At 34.7% G+C, this 15,975-nt stretch overlaps 1 long non-coding RNA gene across 1 annotated transcript; it reads left to right on the top strand.

Moving 5' to 3' along the window:
• Positions 1–9,614: 9,614 nt before the first annotated feature.
• On the top strand, positions 9,615–10,017 carry LOC149960296 (uncharacterized). The gene is made up of 3 exons (XR_016478427.1): positions 9,615–9,703; positions 9,764–9,888; positions 9,953–10,017. It is a non-coding gene; the product is annotated as an uncharacterized LOC149960296 (long non-coding RNA).
• Positions 10,018–15,975: the final 5,958 nt, after the last annotated feature.

The following is a 15,975-nucleotide window of genomic DNA, read 5'->3' as shown; positions in this document are numbered from 1 at the left end:
CACCGTTAAGAATCACTTTGTAAAAATTACTTTTATGGTGTTACCAGCAAATTGATATTTTGTAAAAATTAAATAAAACGATTTTATATGGAGTGGCAATCTGTACTTAATAGAGCGAGTTTATGAAGGCTTATGGGCTGGTTAAATTTACATGCGCCCGTGGGGAACTACCAATTGTCTGCTTGTCCGTAGTAAGTTTAGTAACTCTCAGCACTGCTGACATTGGTTTCCTACTGAACATGGTAAATTCGATAATACTGTTTTGAAAAAAATAACTTTATTTTTATTATTAGAAAAATAATATAACCCTATAAGTTACTACGTTTTCATGGAGGTAGGAAACACGGAATTCGGAAATCCCGATTTCCTTCTGGACGGGGAGCCTTTGTGGGAACAAGTTCTTAGCCGTTTTCAAGAAGTCCACTTTCAACATTGACACGGGTTTAGCCCAAAAAAAGCACTGTTTAGAATTTTTATACTAGCTTCGATCTCTGCAAAATCTATTGTGCTCTGAACGAAAATGAAAAGAGTATCGTCATACGTAACATAATAATAACAAGTATGACACATCCTATTGCTTTAATGCTAATTTTCTAACCGAACCTTTTTTCGGCACTGATACTCTCTTCAAGCTGTGAGTAGGACTCGGGACTTACCATTTTGGATAACTACTTTTTGATTAAAATTTAAGCCTAATATCGGAGAGCACGTTCTGGAGTCGCGAGGGGCTTGGGCTTTGTTTTGAAGCCCGCGTGCGAATAACGCGTGTTAAATAAAACATGAGCTTTTTAATTTTTATCATTCTAGCCTATCTATCGGAAACCAGATATTTCGGCTTAGCGGAAGTCTCGCATATTTTCGACACTAGAGGGCTCTGTGTTCAAAAAACATCTTGATTACGCAATAACTATGAAAATCAGGTTGGTTGTAAATCTCGTTAACTGTCATACTTATTGTTATTATGTTACTTATGGTATCGTGTTTAATATTTTAACGGTATATTCAAATACCCAAAAGGGTTTCAACGCCACGGTCTCAACGAAAATAATTTTTCTTCGTAAAACAAGTTTTTTCCTGAACGCAGACCTGTATTTGCAGAAAATCGAATACAAGCATTTATGGTGGCGTGATCTACGGCGGTTTTCGGAAAGAGATAAAAATCTATTAAATCTATTGTAGATGGCGCCTTAATGTTTTTGAAGAAATCTGTTAAACGTTATACATGGATTAAATTTTTCGATTAAATATATTAATACTTCTAAGGGTGTTCACCAAAGGCACATACCATTTTGAAACCACCTTTTAAACTCCTTTTTACTGTACAATCCGCTACCCCACCTTAGTAATATAAACAGCATTGAGACGTTTTCACAGAAAACAGTTAAATCTGGTGGCACACTTCCTTTAAAGAAACAAAGGTACCTATTACGTAGGGCTGGAATCCGTACCTCCACTTGGAATGCTTAATAATAATCATCATCATCAAGCGACTTTTAAAGCCATTAATTCAGTTGGCCGGGTTACAATGCGTATAGGAGGGTGGTGGCAAGCCCAGCATGTTAACAGTTCCCTACACTAACAATTACCGTTAACCTATACAAGTTTTTATGGAAGGGGAAACCGAAGAGCCGTATCTGACGGCATTGGCCTCGCCTACGAGAGAAAAAAATCCCCTCTGCGCGCGCTCCCCTCTCACGTTGTCAGAGTTGGGCAAAACTCGGAAGGAATTTGTGCGAGTTATTTTCCCCTACACTTTGGTCACTCCACTTCCTAACAAAAACTCCACTCTAATGAGCGGGGTTTTCACTTTTTCTTTGGGGAAGAGTGCACTTGGCGAGTGACGAAAAGCGAGAGTGGCCAAAATTAGAGATTTTTATTTACTTCAACTCTCACTCTAGAGTGAGAGTGAATCTCTAAAAATCACTAGTGATTTTGCCCATGTCTGCACGTTTTTCTTTGTTAAGTTAACATAGTGACGTCCAGTGTAAATTGCACTTAAAGGCCGAGAAGAGTGATTCTATTTTCTCGTGCGCCAATTTTGACCCCCGCAAAACGGATCTTATCGATTTGTTGAGGAGTGACAGCGTGGACAGCTTGACCGACGGCTCAAACTTTTTTTGAATAGAATTTCGATAATGAGCATCACTCAATCTGTCAAGTAAGCTGTCAGAGTGGTCAATTAAGTCAGAGCTGTCAAGTAAGTTGTCAGAGTGGTCAATTAAGTTGTCAGAGGTGTCAAGTAAGTTGTCAGAGTGGTCAAATTTTAAAGAGGGAAGGCACGTAGTTCGTTGCTGACACGAGCTCAAAATAGCGCCCGCTTGGGGACTCCTGGTCATCGGCTCCTGGTGTTACAGATAAGCATGTCGAAAATTAAGTTACCCGTTCTTTGAGTCATATTGCGTCGAAATGTCTAATGAGCATGGGTTCCAAAATGCATTGCTTCCGAGTAATTGGCCCTTAAAAATCAACCTCCAAAACGGGCAAATGTGCAGTTACTATTATTCCTCGGACCCATTTGTTTCCTTGTACTACCCCTGTAGCATTTAAGAGTTGGGCCGACGTCGGCTAGTCTCTTAAAACAGAAAGGTCAACCGACTGTCGGACCACCCCACTCTTAAAGGTTGAAATGTCCTAGTAGAAACGTAGTCGGCCGACCGTCGATCGACTAAAAAATTCGACTAACTTTCGATGTATGTCCTACTCTTAAATGACTTTAGGCCGACTCAGAAATGACTATGGGCCGACTTCACAGAAGCATATTTCCGACTCGAAAACGATGTTGGCCCGACTTCACAGAGGCATATTTCCGACTCGGAAACGACGTTGGGCCAACTTCATACGTATACATATCCGACTCGGAAACGACGTTGGGCCAACTTCATACGTATACCAATCCGACTCGGAAACGACGTTAAGCCAACTTCATATAGATCAATTTCCGACTCGGAAACGACGTTGTGCCGACGTCAAATTAAATCACACTTCGGAACTCCCACAATGAGCTATTTATCTTAATAGAACTAATCGAACTCACCCAAAACATTGTTCACAAAGACAAAGCTATTATTAATTGATAGATATTTGTTTAATGAAAAACGTACTTTGTTAGTGTAGATTTAATATATTTCTCAAGATTTCAATGATTTTCCCATTGATTTGTAACAGAAAATTAAGCGCACAACAATAACACCGCTCACGCGAGTTAGCCAATAAAATTCTAACACGCAGCTAGTCTGGAGATGGCGCTGCGAAAGTATCAACTGGCTCGTGCTTTTGAATTTTTGAAACTATGAAGCGTTTGAAAAACATTTTGTGCTCGTATATATCGAAAAATCAATATTTATTAATACATTTTAATTTTTTTTTAATGTATTTATAGTATAATTAATCAATATCAATAAAAATCAGGAATTCATATTTTAAAATTGTATCGTAAATCGCAAAGTAACTTCTTATGCAAATCAATTTCTAAAAATTAACTAAACATAGTTATACAATTAAATATAATTATTTTAAAAATATGAAAAAAAAGATACACGTGTGGTCCTTATCAAGTCGGCATATCGACTGTACATAAAGGTTAAGTTGCCGACTTTATAAAGTCTCAAAATGGAAATTTGTAATTTTTGGAGTTTGAAAAATTGGAACAATTTGAGTCGGCGTACGGGCGTCGACCTGAAAACGACTTTTCGACCCATACCCGACTCTTGACCGACACCCTAATGCTACAGTTATAAGTATTTGCTTTAAAAAAAAGATAAGAAAACGACCACTAGTATCAAAAGTGCGATATTAAATTAGAATAAGTAGGATATGTGTGAAAATTACATTTTACGTAAAACATAGGTGTTTCAAAGTGTCACCATTGTTTAAATGAAATTTTCTAATTGAATTGGGATCATTTTATTCTTCAAATGTCATGAAACACGAACAAATTTAATTGAATTAAAATAATCGTTCAAAATGACCCTCTTGGGCTTCGATACACGCATGGGCCCGTCGTACAAATGATCATCGAATCCGTTGGAAGATTCCAGGCGTGTTACGGATAGTTTCACAGGCATCAATTATTCGTTGTCATAGTTCATCAATGTCGTGAACCAAGTCTTTGATGTGGCCCCAGAGGTAAAAGTCGGGATACCACGCGGACCCCTCAAAAATGACCTATCTCACAGGAAATGTCGCATCGAGGTAAGCTCTTCTCGGCTACAATGTCGTGGGGCTCCGTCATTCAATTATCTCCTCGTTGCTAACGTAAGTCTTCCAGTAATTAAGACAAAGAATCTTGTATACGACTACATTGCTGTTGGTGCAACTTAACACTCCACTGTTGGTTAACTTTTTGTGAACATTCAATATAAAACGACGGAAAAATTATTGTCCACAGATTATTTGTTTCAACTAAACGTTATTGGCACTCAATTACATCCCAAAATTGCCGGGTATTTGTTCTGAGATAACTTTAAGAATTGTAATTACTTAAATGTTGGACGTTTTACGTTTGCATTTAAGTTCATAAAAAGTGACCGGGAAGAGGAATTTAAATCTAGTTGTAAAAAAAAGTATTTAGATTGGCTACAATAAACATGCTTCGAAAAACCATAACTTTGCGTCAAAATAAGCTAATGTGAATTTCACTAACTCTGAGTACACGGATATGCATTTGATGTACGGACGGGCCCATGGCAATAGTTTAGAAGCAAGGCGGTTTATCAGGAGCAATTCTCCGATAGACGATTGCCAGATAGACACACGTTCGAAGCCGTCGATAGATGATTACGAGAGCGTGGTCATATTCGACCGGCAAGTAAAGGACGCGAGATATGTTCCAAAAGATGTCGAAGAACAAGTTATTACACCTTGCCTTTAAAACTAGCATTTTTCTTATAATCATTTCTTCGTTGCTTTCAATCTACCGAAAATAGTATCTACTTCCATTTATTGATAAATAGATATAGAGTCAGTTATTAGAAATACGAATATTTAGGGGCTTACCATTTTCGACAATGATCCCGAAAGAAGTACCCGGAAAGTGGAAAGGAAATTGTGGGTGAATCACGTCACAGTGTGGCGAAGACATCATGGTCACCAGTATCACCCTTACCATCTGCAAAAGGTCCAGTCTCTGAACGAAGCAGAGTGAGTTAAGGTTTGCCAGTGCTTTGTGGACAGAATCGCTGAAGATGCACAGTCTCCAGATATAATCATACGGCTGAGAAGCCAATTTTTCTAGTGACGGCATTATCAATCTGCACAAACAAAAATTTAGCCCTAATGTCTGGTGCGGAATTGTTGGTAACACTTTACTTGGACCTGTCTTCCTTCCACCCAGACTAAATGGTGATGAGTATTTACGGTTTCTACGTGATACTTTTCCCGAATTACTGTAAGACGTCCCATTAGCAACGTTGAGGCGCATGTGGTTTTTGCACGACGGAGCTCTACCACACTTTAGCCGAGCAGTAAGAGCTCATCTTGATGAAGGGTTTCCTTTCAGATGGATTGGTCGGGGGGGGGGGGGCGTTGTGAGACCGGCTCGATCTCACGATTTTATCCCTCCTGACTTTTATCTCTGGGGACACATTTAAGGCTTGGTTTACAAGACTGCAGTTCGCGACATTAATGACCTACGACAACGAATAATTAATGCCTGTGATTTTGTGAAACTATCCGTAACACGCCTGGAATCTTCCAATGGATTCGAGGATCATTTGTACGACGGGCTCATGCGTGTATCGAAGCTCAGAGGGTCATTTTGAACAATTATTGTAATTTAATTAAATTTGTTCGTGTTTCATGACATTTGAAGAATAAAATCCCAATTCAATTGAAATTTTTATTTAAACAACGGTGACAATTTGATGTAATTTACACACTTATCTTACTTATTCTAATTTAATATCGCACTTTTGATACTAGTGATCGTCTTCGTATAAAAAAAAACAAATGCTTAGTAAAAGAAAACAAGCAACTGCATATTTGCCCGTTTTTCGACGTTTTGGAGGCCGCGTTTTGAGGGCCAATTACTCGGAAGCAATGTATATTAAATAAAAAATGCTTTTATCAAAGCAGTTGAAAGGTTGAATTAAGGGGGAGTAGTTGAGATCTATGAAGGCGCAGATATTGAAAATGTTTTAGGTTTAAAGAGTTTAGTTTTCGGAATTTTCAAAAGCGAAATATATTTCTAAAATAATTTCCATCGATTTTCCTCACCTTTTATATATTTTAAAACCCTTCCCTTAAATTTGAGCCTTGAAACTGTAACAGTAAACTGAGAAAAAAAATTCTGTTCTAATCGAACTATTTAAACCAATTTTAAAATCACACGCATTTAGCCATGGATAAATTAATAGGGCTGTATGACCAAAATCTAGAAAGAAAAAGACAAAAATACGATGTAGGCTACATTGCTTGATAGTTGATACGGCACCATAATTTTCAAATGAAAAGCTTATTTCTGGGCTTCTGGCGTTGATTTTCAATCCGATAGACCTCTACTACGTTGTTGTAACTAGCTCGTGCAGATTTATTTTGAAAATTAGTACTCGTGATGAGTTATAACCTAATTAATTTACTTTTTATGTTAAATTTAAAATGTTGTATGAATATAAAAGAAATTAAACGGTTAAAGGAGTTGGCAACGTTCTATGTTAGCTAATTATCTTGATGAATTAAATTGATGTTACATATGTCATATACTTATCTCTATCTATCATAGTCTGCATTTTTAAACTTTTCATTTAAAGTAGAATCATGAATAGAGTAATATCGGCGTGACGCATGTCGACGTCACCCATGCTTTTTCCTATAGATAGAAAACTGTCCTCAAAATGGCGGCCATAGCCCAAAGGTACAGAGCGATACTACTCTATTAATTAACTTCATTAATCCATAGTAGAATTACACATAACAACACGGAGCTTTATACAGTTTTGGCATGCCTAATGAAAATCTGAAGCTCCACACAAGTCGAGTAAGCGCTGGTAGTAAAAAAAGAGACTTAAGAGTTACATTAAAACGCCATGTTTCTTTCAAGAAAGGCCTATTAGAATTTATTGTTATTGGAAGAAAAACAATGACTTATCTTTTCACACGGCTCTCTTTGCACTTGCAGGCTCTCTATAGGAAGAGAATGTTATCTGTTGATTGTGAAAATAGTAGCTATAGTTACATCAAAATTTTCTCTGTTAACTTGAACACCGTCTTGATTAAAATTTTTGCAAATCTCTTTTATTTATGACTTTTTCTAGTTCAGTTTCTGTTATATATGTATTTATACAGTGATTTCAGTGTCACGTGATACGACGCCACCAATGCTTTTTGAGTTAAACTACTCTATATGTGTATATAGAAGTTAAATGCTGTCATTTTACACGTAATCCTTCACAATTAAAAATTTTCTCAGTTTACTGTTACAGTTTCAAGGCTCAAATTTAAGGGAAGGGTTTTAAAATATATAAAAGGTGAGGAAAATCGATGGAAATTATTTTAGAAATATATTTCGCTTTTGAAAATTCCAAAAACAAAACTCTTTAAACCTAAAACAATTTCAATATCTGCGCCTTCATAGATCTCAACTACTCCTCCTTAATTCAACCTTTCAACTGCTTTGATAAAAGCATTTTTTATTTAATAGCTGTCCCTTTGCTCTGCCTCACAGGGCATATTTTGCCTAAAATTAATGTTTGTAAAAGAACGCCATAAGTTGGAAAATAAAAAGTTTAATTTATAAAAATATTTTAAATGGAACAGATCAATAATTTGCTGTAGGATATTTTACTATATTATTGGATGTAATTAACGGTATTTAAAAAAGTTTTAAATATGTTATACTAAACAATGTATAATTGTTTTATGTCAAATTGATTTCTAAAAACAAATGTACAATAATTTTTAGGCCTAGATACGATAATTTAAGATCTGGCAACGCTGTTTCTTTAACCCACATTGTCTACCCAGCAAACACAAAATCGTCCTTTGGACATCCGATTGACGTAACACTCGGATCTTTCCTTCGTCCGTAGGACGCCTCAAAATCCGCGTTGACGTCGGTCGGCAGCATAGAAATCTCATAGGTAACTAGAATGCTGCTGCCGGCGGCCGAGCTTGTCGCCAGTTCGTTTTGAACCTTCAGCCAATGAGAGGCCGTAGAGTGGTTCCGCCAAAGAGGATTATAATCCTCCTTGGTTCCGCTACTATCGCGGGAGATAGTGTGTCAGAATTTATAGCCCGGTGTACCTAGTACCAAAGACCATACCACCGCAGGCCTATCATCATAGTGCCTTACGCCAGCGTCCCCAAGCCCGGACAGGTGACAAATCCAGCATGGGTAGCAGTACCCTACTACTGATGGTCGCACCTTTGACGCAAGCCACTCAACCCAGCAGAAGGTGCAGCAATGGGTTTACCAATTCCCACTTCGCACACAGAAGTGGGATTAAGAATGGATGCTATAGCAACTCCAGCCGACACCGCGGGAGATAGGTGACGTCATTCTCTCTGGTAGAACCACTCTTTGAGCTCTGATTAACTGAGATCTGACTATCGTCTGCCACGGCGTTTGGTCGATTTCCCAGTTACACAGCAGCATTCTGGTTACCTATGAGATTTCTATGGTCGGCAGTGATGGTCAGTCGAGGGAAATTTTTACCCCAAAAAAACCCAAAAGGGAAAAGGGAAATCAGGCTACAAATTTGCGAAATCTAAGGAAATTCCACGTAGGGTGATTTTAAAGTGAAGTTACTAATCTAAATAATCACAATATTTAAAATAATTGATTTAATTTTATGAAAATTAAGAGAGTAATTTTAGCAAGAAAGCTTAATGTTTTCTATAAACCTGGCACCCCTGCAATTTTGCTTTCCACTTTTTCGTTTTATTATCGAGGACTCGTCTGCTCGTCCACGGCCGTCTCGAGATCTGCTTCGCGCTCATAGCGGCCCAGGCGATCGTACGAAAATCGCGTATGGGAAATTAGTTCAAAAACTTCTCACATCGTTTTCTGGCGCTAGTCTAGCCCCCCCTTGAGAAAATTCGCAGCCATGTTATCGAATGGGAGGAACTGCGCAGAACTTTGGAATTTCAATTATTATCGCGTAATGTGTAATTTTTTGTAAAATATTTTTATAGTAATATTTAAGTTAATTAATAATAAAAAAGTTAAACACCTCTTGAGATTTTTTAACGCAAAGTAAAGTTTTGAAAAACGTTATTAAAATTTGGTCATTCTGGAGCCAGAAGTCGCCGTCGACGTTTTCTGTATATAAATGTAAACATAAACACGTGGTTCTCCTTACAGCTGTATTTTTGCTATGTAGTAACTTCCAGAGGCCTTTGTTTTGTATTAATGTTTAAAAATTTATTTTAATTAAAGTAGTGATATAAATGAATTTTAATTAACTAACTGACACTTGGAAGATCACTATGAATGAAAATAGTGATGGAAACTTGGAAGGTACTTAAATCTGATAAATATAATAAACCTATGTGAATTTCCCACTGAATGATACACAACTAAAAATTTAGAAAACTAAAATTTACAACTTGAGTACTTTTCAAGAAAGAGGCTTATGCACAAGTGCTTTCACTTTCTCAAATTTTGCGGACAGAGTTTTGGTAATATTTGTGATAATTGGAAGTACGACCTTTCAACAAATTAAATCAGCAATTTCATTCGGTGATTATTATTCAAGTCACATTGGATGTAAAGGCATAGAGCAATTTTTGGCCACAAGTGGATTTCAATGTTTTTTTAAAATGGCAGGTGAACCCGGAGATAGGGTACAGATCTCTCTATGAATGTTGTTACTATAGCCATTAACATGATAAAGCTTTGCTGCGGATACCTAAGGTTTCCTCTGTCGGACAATTTTATCAATCCAACTAATGGTGAGTCAGAATTAGGCTGTGATACATTTTCAAGGCACAATTCGCAAAAATGTTTTTCCTCTAGGATTTGTACTACATAACCAGCCAAGTATGCGATACTTGCTAGCCGTAAGGTGCATCTCTGTGTATCTTGGTACTCATAACTTCAGATGGTAACGTAACTTCATTGCCGTTAAAAATAGTTGAAAATCCATCGAGTCTAGTATCAATCATGGCTGATAGATCTGTAAAGCTGTCTAGGGGAACGTTATATGTTTTAGGTTTTGTTAATGATATAGTGCCTCTCTTAAGGTAGGATTCCAAACTGAATATAGTTTATCTTGCATCAAGCATGTCATTCCCTCCAGCCATTTTCCTGAGAATGCTGAAAAACATTTCAATAGCATCGCTCGTTAAATTTCTTGTCAAGACAAACTGGAAACCAGATTTAAGGAGGTATGACACGCAAGATATTGTAGACAATGAAGTTATTCTAATAGATATTATAGATTCATATGTTTCCTTTGTCAATATTTTCTTTAATTTGCGGATCTTTAGACCTTGATAGTAATCACTTTCCTTAAAATGTCCCACTACAAACAAATCTTGCGTGATGCGTAAGCTTCATTGACCCCAAAATCTTTTCTAGATATGTTCTTAGTCCATAATTTGCATAAACTTTCATCAACTGGAAACTGATGAAATTATACATTGATATTCTTCTTAGATTCACAGAATGGAACACAACAAATTTTTGTGGTGGGCATTTTTGCAAATTAGAAATAGGCAATATTTTAAAACTTAAGTTTGAGAAATGTGAACTTAATTTAAAGAATAATAAAGGTATTTATTAAATAATATGAATAATATTGTGGTTATTTATTTAAAATTCTGATAAAAAATGCGAATACTGGTTTGAAAATTGTGAAAAACAAAAGAAACTTTGGTTAAGCTTAGCAATTAACTAATAAAACTCAATATAAGCATATTACTTTAATTAAATAAATGTTTTAAATGAAAACTTATTAGATAAAGATCAAATCATAAGATGTATATCCCAAACTTTCCAGAAGTTTTTGAAAAACAATGCAAAAAGGATTAACTAGTTGAATTTACCGCCATAGAAAACTATTAAATATCCCGCTAATTTTTTACATTTAAGGGGGGGCTCAGACAGCGCTCCTAGTGTTAAAAGAAGGTATTCGCGGAAATACATAGGAGAGGAAATCTTTGCCTGGGCCGCTATGAGCGCGAAGCAGATCTCGAGACGGCCGTGGCTCGTCGGAATGGTGACTGTGGTCGCGTGCAGTGTGATAAATTATATAAACAATTATAATTAATCTAATAATTTCTAGTTTCTAGTCATCTAACTCTGTTGATTAAACTAATGGGGAAAAGTAAAAAATCGTTATTTCGTGTAATAACGTACTGTTTTTCAGCTAATTATTCTATTACATATAAAGCAATGAAATGTATTAAGATAAATAGAAAATTATAAATATATAAATTATAGTTTAATATTGGTTACCTAGAAGGCGCTATGTATTAAATATCACTTTCTGAAAGCTAACAATGAAACTTGGGAAAATGTTGGTCAAAAATGGAAGTTTTAAGTCCCTGTGAGGGAAATTTCAATTTTGGCGACTTGACATCACTGTCGGTCGGACGTTAGCCGACCGTACAGACGCAGTGTTTCCACTTTGCGGCGAAAAAGGGCGTTTTCGGCGAAAACTGTCTCGGTGCGCACCATAATTTTTAAAACCGGCGAAAAGGCGAAAAAGCGGCGAAAACCATTGAAAACGGCGCAAATTGCGGCGAAAATATTTTTCGATATTTTCAGTAAGAAAAATTAAAAAATCGTCGTCTCTGTAGTCCCTCTACTCTGCCCCCTATGTCCGCCCATTCAATTTTTATATATTCCAATAAAAAATGTATAACATTTGACGAAATAAAATGTATTTTTTTATATAAAAAAGAGAAGTAAAATATGCAGTGACACTCACTAAAAAAATTAAGGTAAATCTAATGGGGGAAATTGCGGCGAAAACGGCGGCGAAAATCGACTATAGAACCGGCGAAAACTGGTAAAATTGCCCCTAAAATAGGCGAAAATCTCTACCGCAGAGTGGAAACACTGTACAGACGCCCAAATGTCCGGTTTGTCTAGAGCCTATGGACATCCCTGGCCTCTAGGACGATCCTAGGGATGTCAGCTGGATTTTCAATAGTTCATCTGGGGTTTTATTTTGGATTAATTTTGCGCCAGCAACGACGTCTTAGGGACGTTAATTACTATTTAATGTTAAAAATAATTTATTCACAGTAAATTTATAATTTTCAGTGAAACTTTATTTAATAATTTAAAATATGAAATACATACAATTGCGAATTACAAATAAAATATGGCAAACCATACATATTTTCTGCTATTTTAATTTTGAAAGCTATACATTAATTTATTAATGCATTTCAATAAATTATCGCTTTATAAATTTGAGCTTTCAGTGAACCCTTGACTGAGAGTGAAAAATAATAAAATGTAATGGACCAAAGTGAACCACCCCAAAACTTACTTTTGGAGTTACAATTTCACTAAATAAACTACTGCTTTATGAATTAGGACTTTATGTAAACCCTTGAATGAGATTGAACAATAATATAACCTAAAAGCCAAATAATAAAAAGTTATTGCCCAAATTTACTTAGAAAACTGTGATTGTTCCGCTACTTTTCAAGGAGACCACCTCAAAACTTACTTTTGAAGTTACAATTTGACTAAATAAACTACTGCTTTATGAATTAGGGCTTTAAGTGAACCCTTGAATGAGATTGAACAATAATACAACCTAAAAGCTAAATAATAAAAAGTTATTGGCCAAAATGTACTTTGAAAACAGCGAATCATCCGTTCTTTTCAAAGCAGCTCAACCAAATAAACCATCAACTTTAATAAAAATGTTTAGTAATAATAGTTAGTACTATGTGATAGCTAACATTAAATATGTAAAAACTAATCGATCCAGAATGGTTAATTATTATATAAGAAAGTTGTATAATTTAGCTATTACCGTATACGTACAGGGGTGCAAAGGCTTAAGTTTTTAAATGTTGATTACAATTAATTTACACAAGATTATGGTTATTTTATTTTTTTTAAATAATTCTTTATGTATAATTTAATGCACCACAACCAAATTTATATACAAATAATACGTTTATTAACACTGAGAACATTTAAAACTTTTAAGGCGGTACCGACCAAAAATTTTATTTTCAAACTTTGGAACAGGGTTGCTCATGAACTTCCCAGCCGATAAGTAAAGCCGTCATGTCAATAATGTTTCAATAAAGCAAAGCCTTCGGTAAGATTTTACCTACTGTCGAGTAAACCAAGCAATGTATTGCGATTATGAAGTGTTTTATATTTTAAGTGGACAGTAATAACAAACTCGTTAAGCTATCGCTAGCCTCCCTAATACTGAATCTTGGGCATGAAAATCGCTTAAAATTTAAAAGTTAACAAAAAAGCTTACGTTTTTGATAGCAATAATAGTGCTTTCAAAGTCTATGGAGAAGCATGTTGGCCCCTTATAAAGATTCCACTATCGTGGAATCTTAATATGCAAATGATATATTTTTGACTCAATGTAACTCAAAGAATACGTCACTTAATTTCTGACATGCTTATCCGTAACTTCAACCATTAATTATTGATATTAGTTTATTCCGTAATAATGATGTACAATCTAATTTTAATTAAGTTTCAATAAAGATTAATTTGAATATGGCCGATATTTTTAACATTTTAGTTGGGAAATAACTTCCAATTCAGTGGACACATTAAGCTAAACATGCGTATTTCCTGAAAGGCACAAACTCATTTGCACATTCGCTAGTACTTGCTTTAAGACTATAGTGATAAATTGTGCTATATAGCATAATTCATTCGTTAATGATTATATCGTGCTATAGCATAATTCATTCGTTAATGATTATATCGTGCTATAGCACAATTCATTCGTTAATGATTATATCGTGCTATAGCATAATTCATTCGTTAATGATTATATCGTGCTATAGCAAAATTCATTCGTTAATGATTATATCGTGCTATAGCATAATTCATTCGTTAATGATTATATCGTGCTATAGCAAAATTCATTCGTTAATGATTATATCGTGCTATAGCATAATTCATTCGTTAATGATTATATCGTGCTATAGCATAATTAATTCGTTAATGATTATATCGTGCTATAGCACAATTCATTCGTTAATGATTATATCGTGCTATAGCATAATTCATTCGTTAATGATTATATCGTGCTATAGCAAAATTAATTCGTTAATGATTATATCGTGCTATAGCATAATTCATTCGTTAATGATTATATCGTGCTATAGCATAATTAATTCGTTAATGATTATATCGTGCTATAGCATAATTCATTCATTAATGATTATATCGTGCTATAGCAAAATTCATTCGTTAATGATTATATCGTGCTATAGCATAATTCATTCGTTAATGATTATATCGTGCTATAGCACAATTAATTCATTAATGATTATATCGTGCTATAGCATAATTAATTCGTTAATGATTATATCGTGCTATAGCAAAATTAATTCGTTAATGATTATATCGTGCTATAGCATAATTCATTCGTTAATGATTATATCGTGCTATAGCATAATTAATTCGTTAATGATTATATCGTGCTATAGCATAATTAATTACTGATTATATTAAACAATTAATTATGAACTGATTATATCAAACAAAGAATTAATTACTGATTTTATCGAATAATTAATATAATTACTGATTATATAGAACAATTAATTAATTACTAATTATATCGAATAATTAATAATTACTGGTTATAATGAATAGTTAATTAATTACTGATTATATCGATAATTAATTATTTACTTATTATATCGATAATTATTTACTAATTATATCGATAATTAACTACTAATTATACCGATAAATATTTTAATACTAATTATATCGATATTTAATTAATTACTGATTATGTCGATAATTAATTAATTACTGATTATGTCGATTATTAATTAATAACTTAATAAATCTATAATTAATTAATTACTAATTATATCGATAATTAATTAGTAACTGATTATATCGAATAATTAAATGTTAAAATAAACAGTGCTCAATGATTTTATGATCGTACCTATGTTTTGTAACAGTTTCGTGCTGGCATCCACAGCTGCCTGATGTTTTCCATTAGCAATATTCCTTAATGTATTTTCAATTCACAGTTTCACTCGTTTTAAAATGTAATATTGGCTAAAACCGAGTTAAAAGAAGAGCTTTTAGGGGAAACAATGCGAAAATGGAGTTTTTTATATTTTATAATCAATTTTGTTTTTGAAACGTTAACTACTAGATCCACTTTAACAATTTTGTTCGAGACTGGTTTATAAAGGAAGGTAGTGCTTTCTTTTGTTAAATAGATTAAGAAAGATAACATTTTTAATTTAGGTCCTTAATATATTTTATAAAGTATCTAACACAGACGTCTAGTTGGTTCAATTTAGCCGTCGTTTTCATTTTGTTTTTTACTTCCCTATATTGCTTTCAACATTTCCACACATTTTCCAGTTTACTGTCTTTACGATAGAGATGGATGAATTACTTAAATGTTTTTGACGCGTACCGGCTCTTATTTGCCTCTTGTCGGACCGAATTTATTTTATCCTTAAAAGGCAACATAGCTCAAAGCTCTGGGGAGCTCTAACCCCATCTAGTGACAAACACCAGTACTAAACAAGTTTTCACGATAAAATAAATCGTCCAAAATGATACAATTTTATTCCGTCGCAGCTAAATCTGCTGGCACTGAAGAAGTGATGTTCTCGCAAAACTGAATATTTTAAAGCAACTGTCGGCTCTAACAATGCCACCTGCATTATGATAAGGCCCTTGTTATTAGATATGGCCATGAATCTATCCAATTTTTAGAAAAACGCGACATTACTGGAGTGCGTGGTGCCATCTATTTATGGTAAAGGAAGCTAAAATTGAAAATAGCCAAATGATAACGTCGCCAGAGAGTCATTGTAGAGTCTTATAGT

This window comes from Leiobunum rupestre, chromosome 2 (assembly GCF_980474605.1).
Source record: "Leiobunum rupestre chromosome 2, qqLeiRupe1.1.hap1, whole genome shotgun sequence".
NCBI classification, from domain to species: Eukaryota; Metazoa; Arthropoda; class Arachnida; order Opiliones; family Sclerosomatidae; genus Leiobunum; species Leiobunum rupestre.
Note: the sequence above shows the minus strand (reverse complement) of the source record. Positions and strands in the feature narration are given on the sequence as shown.